Source organism: Dendropsophus ebraccatus, chromosome 10 (assembly GCF_027789765.1).
Source record: "Dendropsophus ebraccatus isolate aDenEbr1 chromosome 10, aDenEbr1.pat, whole genome shotgun sequence".
Lineage (NCBI taxonomy): Eukaryota > Metazoa > Chordata > Amphibia > Anura > Hylidae > Dendropsophus > Dendropsophus ebraccatus.
The window spans coordinates 4635004-4655825 of record NC_091463.1 but is presented as its reverse complement, the minus strand read 5'-3'; positions in this window follow the sequence as shown (position 1 = coordinate 4655825).

The following is a 20822-nucleotide window of genomic DNA, read 5'->3' as shown; positions in this document are numbered from 1 at the left end:
ATCCCGACGCCTCAGTTGGGCTGGCGTCTTTTGCTTACTTTTCCTCCCTGGCTCTTTTACTCCTTCACCTCCGCCAGCTGCCCCCCCAGTAGATTCCTCCTCACGACCTTTCTCCACCGGGGTAACAACTGCGTTGGCAAAGGAACGAGGGCAGCGACTGAATGGGTGACCTAAGTCACCACACAGGTGACACCTAATCTCCACACAGGATGCAGCTAGATGGCCTATTTCCCCACACAATGAGCACCTCATCACTGTACACCTAGCACTGAAATGTGTGGGGTCACCGCACCTGTGACAGAGCTTAGGCTGACCCTGGTAGAAGACCTGGATTCGATCCCTTCCTAGGAAGGTGGCAGATGGTATATGGGTAACGGTGTTTCCTGAATACCTAAGTTTGACCATAAAGGTCCAAGCCCCTGACCAGATGCCATATTCGTCCCTGTTCTTTTTTGGGACTTCCACCACCTCTCCATACCGGCCAAGCCACGTCATGATGTCAATACAAGAGAGTGATTCGTTACGGGTTAAAACGGTCACTCTCTTGACGTTATTTTGGCGAGACACCACCTGAATGGCAAAGTCTCGCCAGCCGGGCTCATCCTTTACCAGCTCATAGTTCGACCAAAAAAGCTCAAGCCCCTCCGGCCGAACAAAGCTAATATCGAATTCAGGGGTACCAAAGGGATGTATCAAGGCAAAGATGTCGGCTGCCTTGAAGCTCATCCTCAGCAGGAGCTCAACAACTTTAGATCTTGGGGGACATGTATCACTGCCTCTCCACCTCAGACGGACCACATTCCTTCGGACACCGCCCGGCCCGGCTGTTGGGAGAGACCACACAGTTTCCCTACCCCTTTCCTCTCGGAAGGCTGCAAGGCCATGCTTTTCTATCAAGAAAGACAGATCAACCTCCCTACCCTCTACATTGATTGTTCTCTCCCCTCTCTTTAAGGCCTGCAGGACACGTCGATGCAAGTCACCCTCCCCAGGGCCCGAGGACGAGGAAAGCACCCCACTTCCCCCAGCGGCAACATTTGCATAGCTGCGTACAGGTGCTGCAGCCGCTGGGGGTGCAACTGGACCAGGCCCTATGCTCCCACCACCAATCTGTGCCCCTTCACCACCCTCCTCCACATAATCCATACCCACTCCAATACCACATGTCACACTGCCCCGACCACCCTCCAAAGCCCCAGACTGATTCCTCCCCACATTCACTCCTGCCTTCCCCCCAACATTAATTCCCCCATTCACACTGGGTGGACCGGTGTGTTCTGGGACAGAAAGAGATTTTGTACCATCAGCGTCATTGGGTACCAGGACCGGAGCCACCTCCACAGGACAGGCCACTGGTCCCTTTAGAAAGGACCGAACAGCCTGCCTGGACTGTTTAGAGGCAGCCCCTGCCCTATTTCTGCTGGTACCCTCTGCCTCATCAGTACTAGACTCCTCCGCACGATCTGGTCCAGCAACACCAATACAAAATAAAGGTTTAAGTCCAGTCTTTCTCTTGGGAGGCAAAGGCATCTTAGCCCCGGCAGCATCCCGACGATGACACCGCTGCCCCAAAGGAACAGCAGCGCCAGCGCCAAGCGCCACCGGAGCTCCCGCAGCTGACACCGGCACACACCCGCTCCCCCCTCCCGTCAGGGAGCGAGCTGATGTACCAGTGCCTTTAACGTCACTGCCCACCGCTGGGCCACCTCTCCTGCCACTGCCCGCCGCTGGGCCAATATCACTGTCCGACCTTACGGCCGGTTCCTCACCTGCTCCACCTCTGCTACTGCAAACAGAGATGGAGCTTACCGCCATACTAGACTCCATACTCTCCCCATTCTCCTGCACTGAGTCCACAACAGAACTCAGGCCGGGCTGAGATATGGGGTTCACACAGTGAGCTGACCCTGAGGCCAGTTCGGGGGGCACAGGGAGGGGGGAATATACAAATGTTACCTGCTCCTGAAGCTTGGTGGTCTTTACCTTGGTCTTTCTCCCAGGCGCCTCCTCTGGTAACTCATCTCCGAATACGAAGTCCTGGAGGCGCCCTGGTGACTCCAGGAGCTGGATCTGGGCCATCAGCGCCCCTCCCTGGTAACTGGTGTTGCTTTCATCCCCCGAACCGCGGCTAGATGACAATGCTGCTTGTCCTGCAGGGAGCCCACTGTATGGGGTCTGTTGTTGGGGACCCCCGGGTGGATTCGGCTCAACATCACGTACCTCCGCAGCGTCTCCTTCCTCCTCCACCCGGCTCTCTGGCTGGAGCCCTCTCAGCCCTCTCCACTTTTCTCTCTCTGTTTGAGCAAAACGATCGTCATTCTGAAGTTTCTCTTTAAAGGGCCCACTGTTTTCCAGAATAAAAGTTCTCTTTTTCACAATCTTTTTGATGTCAACTTTCAGACATTTCATTTTCGCTGATAGCTCAGCCTTTTGCTGCTTAGCAGCAGTGTCCATCAATGCTTTTACAGCACATACCTCCTCCTGGAGCTTGTACAGCTGGTTCCTGGCTTCCTCATACCCACAGAGGCTTGCAGCAATCCGTAGGCCATAGGTCTGCCCCGTCTCTTGGGACCGCTGCACCCCCTAATCTTCCTCCACACCTTCGTGGGCAGACAGCCTTGCTCCAGGAGGAGTGTCACTGCACAGATTTTCCTGGCTGGTTTCCATAGTTGTTCCAGAACTTCTGGCACTTGTAGTTCCACAACTTGCTGTAGCCTTGCGGCTACCCTTTGTTACCTCTGGTTCAGGGGCGGCTGGAGAAGCATCGCTGCACCTCCTAGTAGAACGCCTCAGCCCTTGGACCTCTGATGGTATTCCCTCTGTTGGTCGCTGGATTCCTCTGCCCCCCACGGACCTGGTTCGGGGGGCAGGAGTTGGGACTCTCCTTGGCTCGCTCATGCCTGAAAACCTGCTCCCTCCCTGGGGAGGAGAGAGCAGGCCCAGGGGCAGATCTCGCTTGCCTGGAGCTCAGAAGCAGCAGACTCGCACAGCCTCACACAGCAGGACCACACCCAAAACTAATTGGAGCTGCAATCACCACTCCAGAGCTGCACTCACTATTCTGCTTGTGAGGTCACTGTGTACATACATTACTGATCCTGAGTTCCATCCTGTATTATACTCCAGAGCTGCACTCACTCAGGGCCGTCTTATCCATTGGGCAGGGTAGGCGGCTGCCCGGGGGCCCTTGCGTCCTAGGGGGCCCCTGCCCTCTGTGACCTGTATTTTTAGCTTTATAAGACGCACTTATAAAACTAAGTGCGTCCTATAAAGCAAAGACGGCTCCTAAGCAGGGCTGAGCACCGCAAGGAAGCCGTCCCGCCCGCCCCCTCTATTGCCGCTCACTATGCATATGCATAGTGAGCAGCCCTGAGCCACCCCCTCTGCCCGCCCCTTCTATCGCTTCTCAGCTGACAGCCGATCAGAAGCCCAGGAAAGTGCAATGAGCAGCACTTTCCTGGGCTTCTGATCGACTCAGCTAAGCGGCGATAGAAGGGGCGGGCAGTCCAGTTACTCACCTGTCCGCCGGCCCCAGCAGCTCATGTCTCCCGTCAGCGCGTCACTCCCGTCATCCTCCGGGCACAGGCAGCGGGGTACAGAGACGCTGCCTGTGTCCTGGATGTGTCGTGCAGCCGGACACTTCCGGCACAGGCAGTCTCTCTGTACCCCGCTGCCTGTGCCGGAGGATGACGGGAGTGACGCGCTGACGGGAGACATGAGCTGCTGGGGCCGGCGGACAGGTGAGTAACTGGTTTGTTCTTTTGGGGGGCACTGGCTACTATGGGGGCACTGGCTACTATGGGGGGCACTGGCTACTATGGGGGGCACTGACTACTATGGGGGGGACTGGCTACTATGGGGGCACTGGCTACTATGGGGGGCACTGGCTACTATGGGGGGCACTGGCTACTATGGGGGGCACTGGCTACTATGGGGGCACTGGCTACTATGGGGGGCACTGGCTACTATGGGGGCACTGGCTACTATGGGGGCACTGGCTACTATGGGGGGCACTGGCTACTATGGGGGGCACTGGCTACTATGGGGGCACTGGCTACTATGGGGGCACTGGCTACTATGGGAGGTAATGGCTACTATGGGGGCACTGGCTACTATGGGGGGCAATGGCTACTATGGGAGGTAATGGCTACTATGAGGGGCACTGACTACTATGGGGGGCACTGGCTACTATGGGGGGCACTGGCTACTATGGGGGGGACTGGCTACTATGGGGGCACTGGCTACTATGGGGGGGACTGGCTACTATGGGGGGGGACTGGCTACTATGGGGGCACTGGCTACTATGGGGGGGGACTGGCTACTATGGGGGCACTGGCTACTATGGGGGGCACTGGCTACTATGGGGGGCACTGGCTACTATGGGGGCACTGGCTACTATGGGGGGCACTGGCTACTATGGGAGGTAATGGCTACTATGGGGGCACTGGCTACTATGGGGGGCACTGGCTACTATGGGAGGTAATGGCTACTATGGGAGGTAATGGCTACTATGGGGGCACTGGCTACTATGGGGGGCACTGGCTACTATGTGGGCACTGGCTACTATGTGGGCACTGGCTACTATGGGGGGCACTGGCTACTATGGGGGGCACTGGCTACTATGGGGGGCACTAGCTACTATGGGGGGCACTGGCTACTATGGGGGGCACTGGCTACTATGGGGGGCACTGGCTACTATGGGGGACACTGGCTACTATGGGGGGCACTATATGGGGGGATTGGCTACTATGGGGGACACTATATGGGGGGGATTGGCTACTATGGGGGGATTGGCTACTATGGGGGGCACTATATGCAAAGATGTGGGGGATTTGATGGTGGCGGTTGGGGGGGGGGCCAATTCGCACCTCTGCCTAGGGGCCCATAATACTGTTAAGACGGCCCTGCACTCACTATTCTGCTGGTGGGGTCACTGTGTACATTACTGATCCTGAGTAACATTCTGTATTATACTCCAGAGCTGCACTCACTACTCTGCTGGTGGGGTCACTGTGTACATACATTACATACATACTGTTTACTGTACTGACACAACCGCACAGAACATGTGAGTGCCCACTAAGTTTAGAGGCGAGACATGTACAGAAAGTGACCTGTAACTTCCAGTAGTGACACTAGATGGCAGCAGTGCACTAAGCCAATTCTTCCTCAGACAATAAGGTCTCCTGCAGCCTTTTCTAATTTAATAAAAAATATAACAGCGTCTCAGCACATCAATGACTAGAACTGGAACACAGAATCCTTTACTGTGTGTGTGTGTCTGTGTGTGTGGTGCCTTGGAGTACGAGTATAATCCGTTCCGGGACGGCGCTTGTAATCCAAGTCACTCTTACACCAAAGCAAATTTTCCCATAAAAAATCACTGATCTGCAGACAATTGGTTCCACACCCCAAATATACTGATTATTATTCGGAATAACATGTAGAACAGATGAAACATTGAGAAGCAGCAGAATCTGTGATATTATAAGTTACTGTACAGTAATGGAGAGGATGGGAAACACAAGGGCGGACAGAGAGTATGAAGGAATGAGCAGGACAGATGTGGGCACAGTATAGCAGCGCTCTCTGTCCGGGGAGAGAGGGGTTACAGCTATGGAGAGATTACCTCCTCAGTCCTGTCCCCTGATGTGAGCCCCAGCCTGAAGTGGATCTGCTATGATATGAAGGGTGAGGGAGACTTCCTGGGTCAGAGTACAGGGCTGTAGACCCCGCTATGCAGACTGTGCCCCTCCTCCACTCCCCTCCCACCCAGTAGAGGGAGCTCTTACACCAAAGCAATGCTCTTACACCAAGTCACTGTTTTGAAAAACTGATCTCTTCTTGCAAAACGCTCTCAAAGAAAGTTACCACTGTATATATATATATGTGTTTGTGTGTGTGTGTGTGTGAAAACGTTGCTGGATGTCGCTATCTTTAATGTGCAGCAGGGATTTCATGACAATGTGTGTTGTATATGCTCACACGTATACAGTGAGGCAAGAAGGGCAGCTGTTGTTATACGTATATGTGTAACATGGCGGAGGGTGGTGATGCAGCTAGTCAGGTTTGTGGCGGTGGTCACACAGTGGCAGAACAGCCACCTGTTATAGTAGGCCCTCTGCTTGGTCAGGTCCCATAGGCTGCTCCTGCGGCTAATGGACATAAGGCTGGGTTCACACTGGGTCCATTTTTTTCCATTGATTTCCATTATTAAAAAAACTGACCAAAACACATCATTTTTTTTAAACGTACAGAAAAAGGTGGTTGACCTCACGGTATATGTTAGAAATACAAATACTGCACACAAAAAATGTAGTGTTAACCCAGCCTGAAGCAGCAGGTCATAGGATGGTGACCAGAGACCTGTTCTCTCTATAAAGATTATGCCTCTATAGAACTCTGGCTTGTTGGACTACATATCAGCATGAGAAGCTCCTAATAAGTAATAGTTGATAATAGAAGCTTTGGGAGTAATGGCGCTGCTGTCTCTGTATACTGCCGCTCCTTCCACTCAGCGGCAGAGCAGGCTCGCCGGCCGCCCCCGCACATCCGTCCTCCTTAATGTAAAGATAAATGGATGCAATCAGGCCGGGCCCCTCCCTGCGCTTTACATAGACGTATTATTGCTATAACGGCGTGTGACTTGTCAGCGTGAACTCTCGGTGACTCCGCCGCGGCCTCTGGAAGAGCTTCACGTAACGGATTACACGCACATGAAAAATCTTCTAATATCCAACTGCAATAAACTTTATATTGGAAATATTTCTGCAATTTCCACTGAAAACGGCAAAAAGCCCTTGCAGGATGCAGCCCTGTGTATTGCGTCTGCTCCGCGAGGTGCCATGCATCAGATGAGATTCAATAAGGAAAGTTTAGATGGCGACTTCCTCCGCAGACACGTCCCTGTTCACATCTATAAGTGTCCAGGAACTTTTATAGTCCACCACTCCGCAGTCTACCTGTGCTGCAGCGTCCTGGTACCTGGCTACATGCTGCTGTATAGGTTGTAGTGTGGTGTAGACTGTCTCTCATACATGCCTGATATATACTGCATTGCTTCACACACTCAGGTACAATGGTGTGCAATCCTCTGGGGCAGGGATAGGGACCATTGGCCCTCCAGCTGTTGCTAAACTACAACTCCCATCATGCCTGGAGCTAAAACATTGGCTGTCCAGGCATAATGGGAGTTGTACTTTTGCAACAGCTGGAGGCCTGCAGGTTTCTTACCCCTGCCCTGGGGATTCTCTATAAATGTCTATGAGAAGTGGTCACATGACCTTCCCTCAGACAGGCATCTCGCTAGAAGCCCCTAGAAGGTTCTGTGGGAGGAGCCTCCCCTCAGAGGGTTGGACTGGTCACAGTCTGATCCTGCCCTCTCATACAAGTCTAGAGCAGGAGCTTGTAACCCTTGCCCTCAATATCTACCCTAAACCAGCTGTGGATCATTCCCATGGTCAGGAGAGAACCCGCAGTCAGGAGAGAGAACCCGCGGTCAGGAGAGAACCCGCAGTCAGGAGAGAGAACCCGCGGTCAGGAGGGAACCTGCGGTCAGGAGAGAATACGCTGTTAGGAGAGAACCCGCTGTCAGGAGAGAACCCGCTGTTAGGAGAGAACCCGCGGTCAGGAGGGAACCCGCTGTCAGGAGAGAACCCGCTGTTAGGAGAGAACCCGCTGTCAGGAGGGAACCCGCGGTCAGGAGGGAACCCGCGGTCAGGAGGGAACCCGCGGTCAGGAGAGAGAACCCGCGGTCAGGAGAGAACCCGCTGTCAGGAGAGAACCCGCGGTCAGGAGGGAACCCGCGGTCAGGAGGGAACCCGCGGTCAGGAGGGAACCCGCGGTCAGGAGAGAACCCGCGGTCAGGAGAGAACCCGCTGTCAGGAGAGAACCCGCGGTCAGGAGAGAACCCGCGGGCAGGAGAGAACCCGCGGTCAGGAGGGAACCCGCGGTCAGGAGGGAACCCGCGGTCAGGAGGGAACCCGCGGTCAGGAGAGAACCCGCTGTCAGGAGAGAACCCGCTGTCAGGAGAGAACCCGCGGTCAGGAGGGAACCCGCGGTCAGGAGGGAACCCGCGGTCAGGAAAGAACCCGCTGTCAGGAGAGAACCCGCGGTCAGGAGAGAACCCGCGGTCAGGAGAGAACCCGCGGTCAGGAGAGAACCCGCGGTCAGGAGAGAACCCGCGGTCAGGAGGGAACCCGCTGTCAGGAGAGAACCCGCGGTCAGGAGAGAACCCGCGGTCAGGAGGGAACCCGCGGTCAGGAGGGAACCCGCGGTCAGGAGGGAACCCGCGGTCAGGAGGGAACCCGCGGTCAGGAGAGAACCCGCTGTCAGGAGAGAACCCGCTGTCAGGAGGGAACCCGCGGTCAGGAGAGAACCCGCTGTCAGGAGAGAACCCGCTGTCAGGAGGGAACCCGTGGTCAGGAGAGAACCCGCAGTCAGGAGAGAACCCGCGGTCAGGAGAGAACCCGCTGTCAGGAGAGAACCCGCTGTCAGGAGACAAGGTGGCACAGGGCTCTTCTGTTTCTCCTGGACTGAAGGCTGATGGCTGATTCCCCGGCTGAAGCCAATGCTATGTGCCTTACACACCGCAACCTTTACCACCATCTTACACCCTGCAACAGGATATCGTGATGCAACTAACCATCCAGCCGGGATGTGTACAGGTCTCATCACAACTATAAAGGTAAAAGCTCCTCCTGTCTTCTATGGAATACTGACTGGGATGCAATGCAGAACAGCAGGCACTGAACCAGCAGGGAGATCTGGGAAAATGCCAGAGATGTGTAATTTATGTCTATTAAAAAATCTCCAGTCTTCCAGCACTTATCAGCCACTGTATGTCCTGCAGGAAGTGGTGTATTCTCTCCAGTCTGACACCGTGCTCTCTGCTGCCACCTCTGTCCATGTCAGGAACTGACCAGAGCAGCAGCAAATCCCCATAGAAAACCTCTCCTGCTCTCCAGACTGCAGAGAATACACCACTTCCTGCAGGACATACAGCAGCTGATGAGTACTGGAAGACCGAAGGTTTTTAATAAATCTGAAAGATTTTTATTTTTATTTTGCTTCATTTACTACAAACAATCCATATAACCATCAGGGGGCGGCAGAGGCCTAAGGAGAAGCCAGCAGCTCTACAAGTAACCCAGTGTAACAGCATGAGAACACAGAGGATTTCAGGGACCATTTAACCTTTTCCTTTCCTGGTTGTTTACCATGAGAACTTTCTAAGCCCTTGTACCAGAATTTTAAAGGCCACAAAAGTCACAGGTCACTTTTCACTGTTTTTCCACTAATCCTGCTGTTTTCTGTCCTTTTTTTATGCCAACAGGAAATGTGTGAGTGCACTCCAGGATGCTGAGGTTGGTGCTCTGCGGTCTTGTGTTCCTCAGCCTATCGCTATGAGCCCCGGCCCCTTCCAGAACCCAGCCTGTATGTAGCGCAGCACAAAGCTGGAGACTGCTCTGACCTCCTCTAGGGGCTCCGAGCCGATAACCTGCAACCCAGAAGGATGAGTGGGGGTCACAGAACACCACAGCAATGGCTGGTACTACCCATCCTTACCTCATAGAGGCGCTGCTGAGCTGGGTATAGCACTACAGGATCATCAGTACAGAGACATCACACCAGGCAGTACACTGCCCATAGTCCGCGCCTTGAGTCACATGATCAGCTCCGCAATCACATCGTTTTTCAGGACCATATATTACGTTCACAGGCCATGTTCACATTTAGTATAACGCTGGCCGTTCTGTGACCCGGCCGGATCACAGAACGGCCGCTGTTACGGGAGATCACGGGATGATCTTCACTTCTGCTGAACTTGGATGCAGGCGCACCCGTGTGTGCCTACATCCAAATTCCCCGCTGCTCACAATGGAACGTGCGGCCGGAGCCGGAATCTCTACATTGTGAGCACTGATATGTTCTCTGTGGCCGCTATTCAATGAAAACTGGCATGTCAGCCGGAGTGTATACTATGTGTATGTATATATGTTCTATGTGTATACTATGTGTATGTATATATGTACTATGTGTATACTATGTGTATGTATATATATGTACTATGTGTATACTATGTGTATGTATATATGTACTATGTGTATACTATGTGTATGTATATATGTACTATGTGTATACTATGTGTATGTATATATGTACTATGTGTATGTATATATGTACTATGTGTATACTATGTGTATGTATATATGTACTATGGGAGGCATTTATTAAGTCCGGCGTTTTTTACGCCGGACGTAAAAATGCCCCCGCAGCTCCGGCGCTACGGAGATTTATGTAGAGGCGGACTGCCTCTACATAAATCCCGTGCGCGACGTTGCGCACCGCCGAAAACCTACGCCAGCTGAGGACTGGAGTAGGTTTTCGGCGTACATTTTGGCGGAACGGATGATAAATCGCGCGGACTCTGAGTCCGCGCCCTCCGTTCCGCCCACTCTCCGCCCCTTTTCCGCCCCCTTTCCGCCCCCTGGCGTACTCGGCGGAAAGTGCCGATTTGCGAATATTTTATTCGCAAATCCGCCATTTTTGCTTAAAAAAAGACGCAAATCGGCACTTTCCGCCGAAAATCAGCCAGTCGCCGGATGATACATGTGGCCCTATGTGTATGTATATATGTACTATGTGTATACTATGTGTATGTATATATGTACTATGTGTATACTATGTGTATGTATATATGTACTATGTATATACACTCCAGCTGGGATTCCCTCTAGCTGCAGCACACTAAGTTTTATATTAATCACGGCTGTTGTTGCAAGTCGGCCACAGGCCGTGTTCACACAACGTAGGTAAAGTATTTATCACAGCCGTTGTTGCCGATTTGCAACAACGGCCGTGATTAATATAAAACTTACAGTGTGCTGCAGCTAGAAGGAATCCCAGCCAGAGTGTATACACATAGTACATATATGTATACACATAGTACATATATACATACACATAGTATACACATATTACATATATACATACACATAGTATACACATAGCACATATATACATACACATAGTACATATATACATACACATAGTTCATATATACATACACATAGTATACACATAGTACATATATACATACACATAGTATATACATACACACAGTATACACATACACATAGTATACACATAGTACATATATACATACACACAGTATACACATAGCACATATATACATACACATAGCACATATATACATACATAGTATACACATAGCACATATATACATACACATAGTATACACATAGTACATATATACATACACATAGTATAGACATATATACATACACATAGTATACACATATATACATACACATAGTATACACATAGTACATATATACATTCACATAGTACATAAACATACACATAGTACATATATACATACACATAGCACATATATACATACACATAGCACATATATACATACACATAGTATACACATAGTACATATATACATACACATAGTATACACATAGTACATATATACATACACATAGTATACACATAGCACATATATACATTCACATAGTATACACATAGTACATATATACATACACATAGTACATATATACATACACATAGTATACACATAGTACATATATACATACACATAGTACATATATACATACACATAGTATACACATAGTACATATATACATACACATAGTATATACATACACACAGTATACACATACACATAGTATACACATAGTACATATATACATACACATAGTATATACATACACACAGTATACACATACACATAGTATACACATAGCACATATATACATACACATAGTATACACATAGTACATATATACATACACATAGTATACACATAGCACATATATACATACACATAGTATACACATAGTACATATATACACACATAGTATACACATAGTACATATATACATACACATAGTATACACATAGTACATATATACGTACACATAGTATACACATAGTACATATACATACACATAGTACATATATACATACACATAGCACATATATACATACACATAGCACATATATACATACACATAGTATACACATAGTACATATATACATACACATAGTATACACATAGTACATATATACATACACATAGTACATATATACATACACATAGCACATATATACATACACATAGCACATATATACATACACATAGTATACACATAGTATATATATACATACACATAGCACATATATACATTCACATAGTATACACATAGTACATATATACATACACATAGTACATATATACATACACATAGTATACACATAGCACATATATACATACACATAGTATACACATAGTACATATATACACACATAGTATACACATAGTACATATATACATACACATAGTATACACATAGTACATATATACATACACATAGTATACACATAGCACATATATACATACACATAGTATACACATAGTACATATATACATACACGTAGTATACACATAGTACATATATACACACATAGTATACACATAGTACATATATACATACACATAGTATACACATAGTACATATATACATACACACAGTATACACATAGTACATATATACACACATAGTATACACATAGTACATATATGCATACACATAGTACATACAGTATATACATACACATAGTATACAGATAGTACATATATACATACACATAGTATACACATATATAGATATACACATGGTACATATATACATACACATAGTACATATATACATACACATAGTATACACATAGTACATATATACATACACATAGTATACACATAGTACATATATACATACACATAGTATACACATAGTACATATATACATACACATAGTATACACATAGTACATATATACATACACATAGTATACACATATATAGATATACACATGGTACATATATACATACACATAGTATATATATACATACACATAGTACATATATACATACACATAGTATACACATAGTACATATATACATACACATAGTATACACATAGTACATATATTCATACACATAGTATACACATAGTACATATATACATACACATAGTATACAGATAGTACATATATACATACACATAGTATACACATATATAGATATACACATGGTACATATATACATACACATAGTATATATATACATACACATAGTATACACATATATAGATATACACATAGTATACACATAGCACATATATACATACACATAGTATACACATAGTACATATATACATACACATAGTACATATATACATACACATAGTATACACATAGTACATATATACATACACATAGTATACACATAGTACATATATACATACACATAGTATACACATAGCACATATATACATACACATAGTATACACATAGTATATATATACATACACATAGTATACACATAGTACATATATACATACACATAGTATACACATAGTACATATATACATACACATAGTATACACATAGTACATATATACATACACATAGTATACACATAGTACATATATACATACACATAGTATACACATAGTACATATATACATACACATAGTATACACATAGTACATATATACATACACATAGTATACACATAGTACATATATACATACACATAGTATACACTTCAGCCAGGATCCCTAGCGGCCATGCAAAAAACGGACATTATATAGATGAGGAGTATACAGTATATACCACAGATGTATATACGGTATATAGATAAGGAGCATACAGTATATAGATGAGAAGTATACGGTATATACCACAGATGTATATACAGTATATAGCTGAGGAGCATACAGTATATAGATGAGGAGTATACGGTATATACCACAGATGTATATACGGTATATAGATAAGGAGCATACAGTATATAGATGAGGAGTATACGGTATATACCACAGATGTATATACAGTATATAGCTGAGGAGCATACAGTATATAGATGAGGAGTATACGGTGTATAACAAAGATGTATATACAGTATATAGATGAGGAGTATACGGTATATACCACAGATGTATATACGGCCACTATGAGGACTATGGAGACACTTCTAGGACAGGACTTTGCCATCAGCTGAGGTCATCCCCAAGATGTCAGGAAACAGCCCACCATCCAATGGGAGGTGGCCGTCCTCCCCGTAACCAATCAGGAGAGGCGGCATGGAGTGCCCCACCTCGGGACGGCCGCTCCCCCACTGCCACGCGTCTCTTCCTGTCCGCTAACGCCATAGGTTTACATGACATTGTGTATGGATGGGATCTCCACAGGGAAACATCTGGACAAGGGGCCAGGCAAGAGAGGAGGATGAAATGATTGCAGGAGAGGAGGAGTCTGCGGAAGCGTCTGATTTCACTTAGCTTCCCCAAGCCCACCGCATCGCCCCCTCCGCTCATTGTAGATCTAAACCATGCTGGCTGATGTCAGTGGGAAAGTATGAGCGGCCACTGACTCACCCCCCTCTCCTCACAAGATGTCTTCTGGCTTCTCCATCAACCCCAGGAAAAAGAAGCAAGGGGAAAAAGCTCTTTAACCCACTGTACGCCAGGATGTAGAATGTGAACAGGCTCCTGGAAACAACCAGGAAACCCTCTCTTAAGGGGCTACACACATCTTATCGGGGGGGATTCAGTCTATCGACATCCCGACAGGAACCCGAGATATGGACCAGGACCTGGAGCCACCATGTTACTGCAATATACAGAGATGTGAATCCGGCCTCAGCGCAATGGATGGAAAACCCATCAGACGGGGATAGTGCAGCACATGATGTCACCTACAGAACATGATGTCACCTACAGAACATGATGTCACCTACAGAACATGATGTCATCTACAGAACATGATGTCACCTACAGAACATGATGTCAACTACAGAACATGATGTCATCTACAGAACATGATGTCACCTACAGAACATGATGTCATCTACAGAACATGATGTCATCTACAGAACATGATGTCACCTACAGAACATGATGTCAACTACAGAACATGATGTCATCTACACTACACATGATGTCATCTACAGAACATGATGTCATCTACAGAAGATGATGTCACCTACAGAACATGATGTCATCTACAGAACATGATGTCACCTACAGAACATGATGTCATCTACAGAACATGATGCCACCTACAGAACATGATGCCACCTACAGAACAGGATGTCATTTACAGAACATGATGTCATCTACAGAAGATGATGTCACCTACAGAACATGATGTCATCTACAGAACATGATGTCACCTACAGAACATGATGTCATCTACAGAACATGATGCCACCTACAGAACATGATGCCACCTACAGAACAGGATGTCATTTACAGAACATGATGTCACCTACAGAACATGATGTCATCTACAGAACATGATGTCATCTACACTGCACATGATGTCACCTACAGAACAGGATGTCATCTATATTATACAGGACGGAATGTCCTATATATCCAGCTACAAGAAACCAACACGCTGACACTTGGGGTACAGGATACAGACACTGGGGGTACAGGATAGTGACACTGGGGGTACAGGATAGTGACACTCGGGGTACAGGATAGTGACACTCGGGGTGCAGGAGAGTGACACTCGGGGTGCAGGAGAGTGACACTCGGGGTGCAGGAGAGTGACACTCGGGGTGCAGGAGAGTGACACTCGGGGTGCAGGAGAGTGACACTCGGGGTGCAGGAGAGTGACACTCGGGGTGCAGGATGGTGACACTCGGGTTACAGGATAGTGACACTCGGGGTGCAGGAGAGTGACACTCGGGGTACAGGAGAGTGACACTCGGGGTACAGGAGAGTCACACTCGGGGTACAGGAGAGTCACACTCGGGGTACAGGATAGTGACACTCGGGGTGCAGGATAGTGACACTCGGGGTGCAGGATAGTGACACTCGGGGTGCAGGATAGTGACACTCGGGGTGCAGGATAGTGACACTTGGGGGACAGGATAGTCACACTCGGGGTGCAGGATAGTGACACTCGGGGAGCAGGATAGTGACACTTGGGGGACAGGATCGCAGACGTGTGAAAAGTATTAACCAGTGATGGGACCAGGTGTAACTGTGGTGAGCCCCCGCGGTGGTATGGTGGAGGCACGGTGCCCAACCGGTCACTTGCTAGGTGGTGGAGTGTGACGCCACTTCTATGGTGGATGGCCGAGATGTAGCCGGACTCTAGGGCGTTATGTCGTGACGCCAGTGACGGTTGGGCACACAGGTTTGGTGGCACACCTGCTTTTATTTTAGAGGGCCGGTTACACCTTGTTCCCCTGTGGTCAGTGACCTTCCGGGCTGCTACTGGGTCTCTTGGGCTGTTGTCACAGTGGTCCGGAGTGGAATAATGACCCACCCAGCTATTGGCACTGCCACCCACAGATAGGGGAAATGTCCCAAGGAGTGTGTGTATGCTTTGTTGGTGCGGGACGAGGAATCACAGAGTTTCTTTACCATAAATAAAATCTTGTTTACTTTGAAGGTCCTTGTGTGCAGCAGAACATACAGCTTTGCATTGACAGAGTACTTTATACTTAATAGGACACTTAACAGTTCAGTATCCAGATCTATGATGAGAGTGTAGAAAGAGGTAAAGTCGTGGCGACTGGGTTGTGTGTTGAGAGGTATAAAGAAGAATCCGTGGAACAGAGAGGAGGTTGTCGTGAGAGTCCCAACCCAAGTAGTACAGTGCTCTGCCGGGATGTTGGTGGATGAGGTAGAAATATAAGAACACTTAAGAGAGAACACTTGTGCCCGTGCATTTACTTTTGTCAGAATGAACCACCTATTGCCCTACCAGTGTCGGGGGACCCGTCCTAGTGGGTGACACAAGCCCCAGACTCTGTTACCTGGGATGAGCGGAATTCTGAGGATTTCCTGCTGACAATCGCGCTGCGAGATAGAGTTCATAGGCTTTCAGCAACCTTGCTCTGTCCGTATCAGTTCCTAGCTTTCTGCCTTTGTGGATACTGTCCTGCACTGTGACTCTCCTAGCCCACGGCGAGGGTTGAGATGATCTCTGACTTGTCCTCTCCTATAAGGGTTTTAACAATGCATAGGGCCAGGGCCCAAAGGAAGCACTGTAAGGAGCGTTCTAGCTTGCATCCTTTCCCTACAATGGCCATCATTAAAAGATCTCTACACTTCCTCTACCCACGTGATTTCCTATCTACAGCTCCCTGTAAGGTGCGCTGTGAATGGGTGAAGAGTGCATAAAGAAGAAGAAAAGTAAGAGATGATAGGACAGAAGAAGAAGATACTCTCATGGGTCCACAGATCCATGTGACATACAAGCAAACAATAGCCCTTTCCATACTTCAGCCGTGAAGCAACTAAAAGCATATACTCACAACAGCAACATCTCATGGTGAAACATAATCACAACTACATCACCATTTACTTACAATAAGGACAGACTTTTGCGAAGGGTGTAACCAATAGCAACACCAGTGGTGGGACACCACATAGCCAGTGGTGGTGAGATGGTGGGACCAAAAATAACCAGTGGTGGGGAAGTGGGGGGACAAGGTATAACCAGTGGTGGGACCAGATATAACCAGTGGTAGGGAGGTGGTGGGTCAAGATATAACCAGTGATGGGGAGGTGGTGCGACCAGGTATAACCAGTGGTGGAACCCGGTATAACCTGTGGCGGAACCAGGTATACCTAGTGGTGGGGAGGTGGTGGGACCAGGTATAACCAGTGGTGGGGAGGTGGTAGGACCAGGTATAACCATTGGTGGGGAGGTGGTGGGACCAGGAATAACCAGTGATGGGGAGGTGCTGGGACCAGGTATAACCAGTGGTGGGACCAGGTATAACCATTGGTGGGGAGGTGGTGGGACCAGGAATAACCAGTGGTGGGGAGGTGGTGGGACCAGCTATAACCAGTGGTGGGACCAGGTATAACCAGTGGTGGGACCAGATATAACTAGTGATGGGGAGGAGGTGGGACCAGATATAACCAGTGGTGGGGAGGAGGTGGGACCAGGTATAACCAGTGGTGGGGAGGAGGTGGGACCAGGTATAACCAGTGGTGGGGAGGAGGTGGGACCAGGTATAACCAGTGGTGGGACCAGGTATAACCAGTGGTGGGACCAGATATAACTAGTGATGGGGAGGAGGTGGGACCAGGTATAACCAGTGGTGGGGAGGAGGTGGGACCAGGTATAACCAGTGGTGGGGAGGAGGTGGGACCAGGTATAACCAGTGGTGGGGAGGCGGTGGGACCAGGTATTACCAGTCATCAGGGGACCACAAAGTCACAATAGCAGAGGTGCAGGCAATACCAGGACCCTGAGAACACTACCCAGGATCCCCCTCCTGATATCGCCTACGAGAGCCGTATACAGAGGAGGTTCCCTGTGTTGTCTGCTGGCTTCTAGGTTCACATTCCTGCCTCATTCATCATCCCCAGGACTGATCCGTGAATTCCATTCTACATCATTGAGACCACAAGGAATGACTGAGGTTGGCAGACATTTTCCAGTGTCTGGGAGTCTTGTCCTGACTCTCAGATCCTGGGAGAGCAGACTTGCAGGGTGTCATGTCAGATGGGGGTGTAACAGAGGTGACCTATTTTGCTGCCATGGCTGATGTGTGCAGTATTATTATACTGGGATTGTGTCATCGTAACATGTTCCACAGGGCTGGACAGTGATGACTGGATCTGCACTAAACACTTCAGGGATCTCACACTGAACATTGGTGCTAACCAACTAGACAGATAACTTCATCTACCCTGAAACTATACAAGAACCAGACTAATGGGGGGTTCACTGCACCCTGCAAAATTGATGAGTTATAGGTGGAGGCCAATAAAGCAAGCGGCTAACCAAATACCTTAAAGGGGTAGTGCGGCGGTAAACAATTATTCACTGAATAACACACATTACAAAGTTATACAACTTTGTAATGCATGTTATGTCTGTGAATTGCCCCCTTCCCCGTGTCCCCCCACCCGCACCCGTGTACCCGGAAGTGTGGTGCGCTATACATACCTGTCACGTGCCGACTCGTCTCTGATCTTCAGTCAGCGATGTCGTCTTCGGACGGCCGGGCCGAATCCCTCCGAGCGTCCTGAGTGCCGGCCGCCCTCTTCAGCGTCATCAGATGCTCAGCCGCGATTGGCTGAGCACAGTTTGGCTCAGCCAATCGCGGCTGAGCAGCCGATGACGAGGCAGAGGGCGGCCGGCACTCAGGACGGACGGAGGGATTCGGCCGAAGACGACATCGCTGACTGAAGATCGGAGACGAGTCGGCACGTGACAGGTATGTATAGCGCACCACACTTCCGGGTACACGGGTGGGGGTGGTGGGACACGGGGAAGGGGGCCATTCACAGACATAACATACATTACAAAGTTGTATAACTTTGTAATGTGTGTTATTCTGTGAATAATTGTTTACCGCCGCACTACCCCTTTAAGGTCCGACCAGGCAAACATCTGGAATAACCAGGGAATTTTCTTGAATAAAATTACCTGGGCACCGCAGATTAGTGTATACTGTAGCTTTGGTTTGGATATAACAAGCAGTTCTGTAATATTGATATCATTGGGAGGGTGTGGTGTCCCACCACGGGTGTTGGTATTGGTTACACCCTTTGCAAAAGTCTGTAATTAAAAGTGTAAGTGGTAATGTAGCAGTACCAAAGTTTTACCACTAGACGTCGTTGCTAGAAGGATTTGTGTCCAGATATTGCACAGCTGTAGGGACTAAAGGGTTATTGTTTTCTATGTACCACATGGATCTGTACACCAATGAGAGTTCTTTCTTCTAACCTAAAACTTTTCTCTACATCTTACACACGCATTTCTCACCCACTCACAGCACAGTTTACATATGCTGTAGGAAGGAAGTCACATGGGTAGAGGAAGTGTAAAAGTCTTCTTGCCTTGGATTCTGTAGAGGAAGGACGCAAGATAGGACGCTCCCTACAGCAATCAGGTTGGGTCCTGGCTCCTGTCAGGTCCTCAGTATGCAAGACCTAGACACAGTTTTCCCTCAAGCAATCCTATTACACACTATGCAGTGTTAATTCACTATTGAGGGGACAAGTCAGGGATAATCTCAATCCACACTATGGACAAGAGTAACACAGTGCAGGACAGTGTCCACAAGAAGTAAAGGAACTGATCCGGATAGAGCAAAGTTGCTAGAAGCCTAGGTACTCTATCTCGCAGGGCGGGTGTAATCAGAGAACTCTGACCACTCTGCTCATCCCAGGTAACAAGGTCTGGGGCTTGTGTCGCCCTCTAGGACGGGTCACCCGACACTGGTGGGCAATAGGTGGTGCAAAGACCAAGGAGTCAAAACACGAGCACAAGTATTCTCTCCATTTTCAAGTATTCTATTTATACTACCTCTAAAGTTCCGGCAAAGCACAGTCCTACTTGGGTTGGGACTCTCTCGACATCCTCCTCTCTACTCCTCTGAACCTCTCCTATCTCTCAGCATGCAACCCAGCCAACATGGCTGTTATCACCCTCTTTACTCTCAGTACAGATCTGTTCCTGTTTCAAGTCTAAGAGTAACATATCAAGATGAAAGTGTATTGTATTCATCTGTATTAAGCATCTTCACAGTAAACAAAAGTATATTTATTTTAACGAGACTCTGTGGTTCTTCCCTAAGCACCAACACAGTAATCACACTTTCCTTGGGTTATCTCCCCTTTCTGTGGGTGGCAGTGCCAATAGTCCGGGTGGGTCACTACTCCACTCCGGACCACCGTGACAATTGCTTAAGGGACCCCCTAAAAAACCTGGCAGGTTACT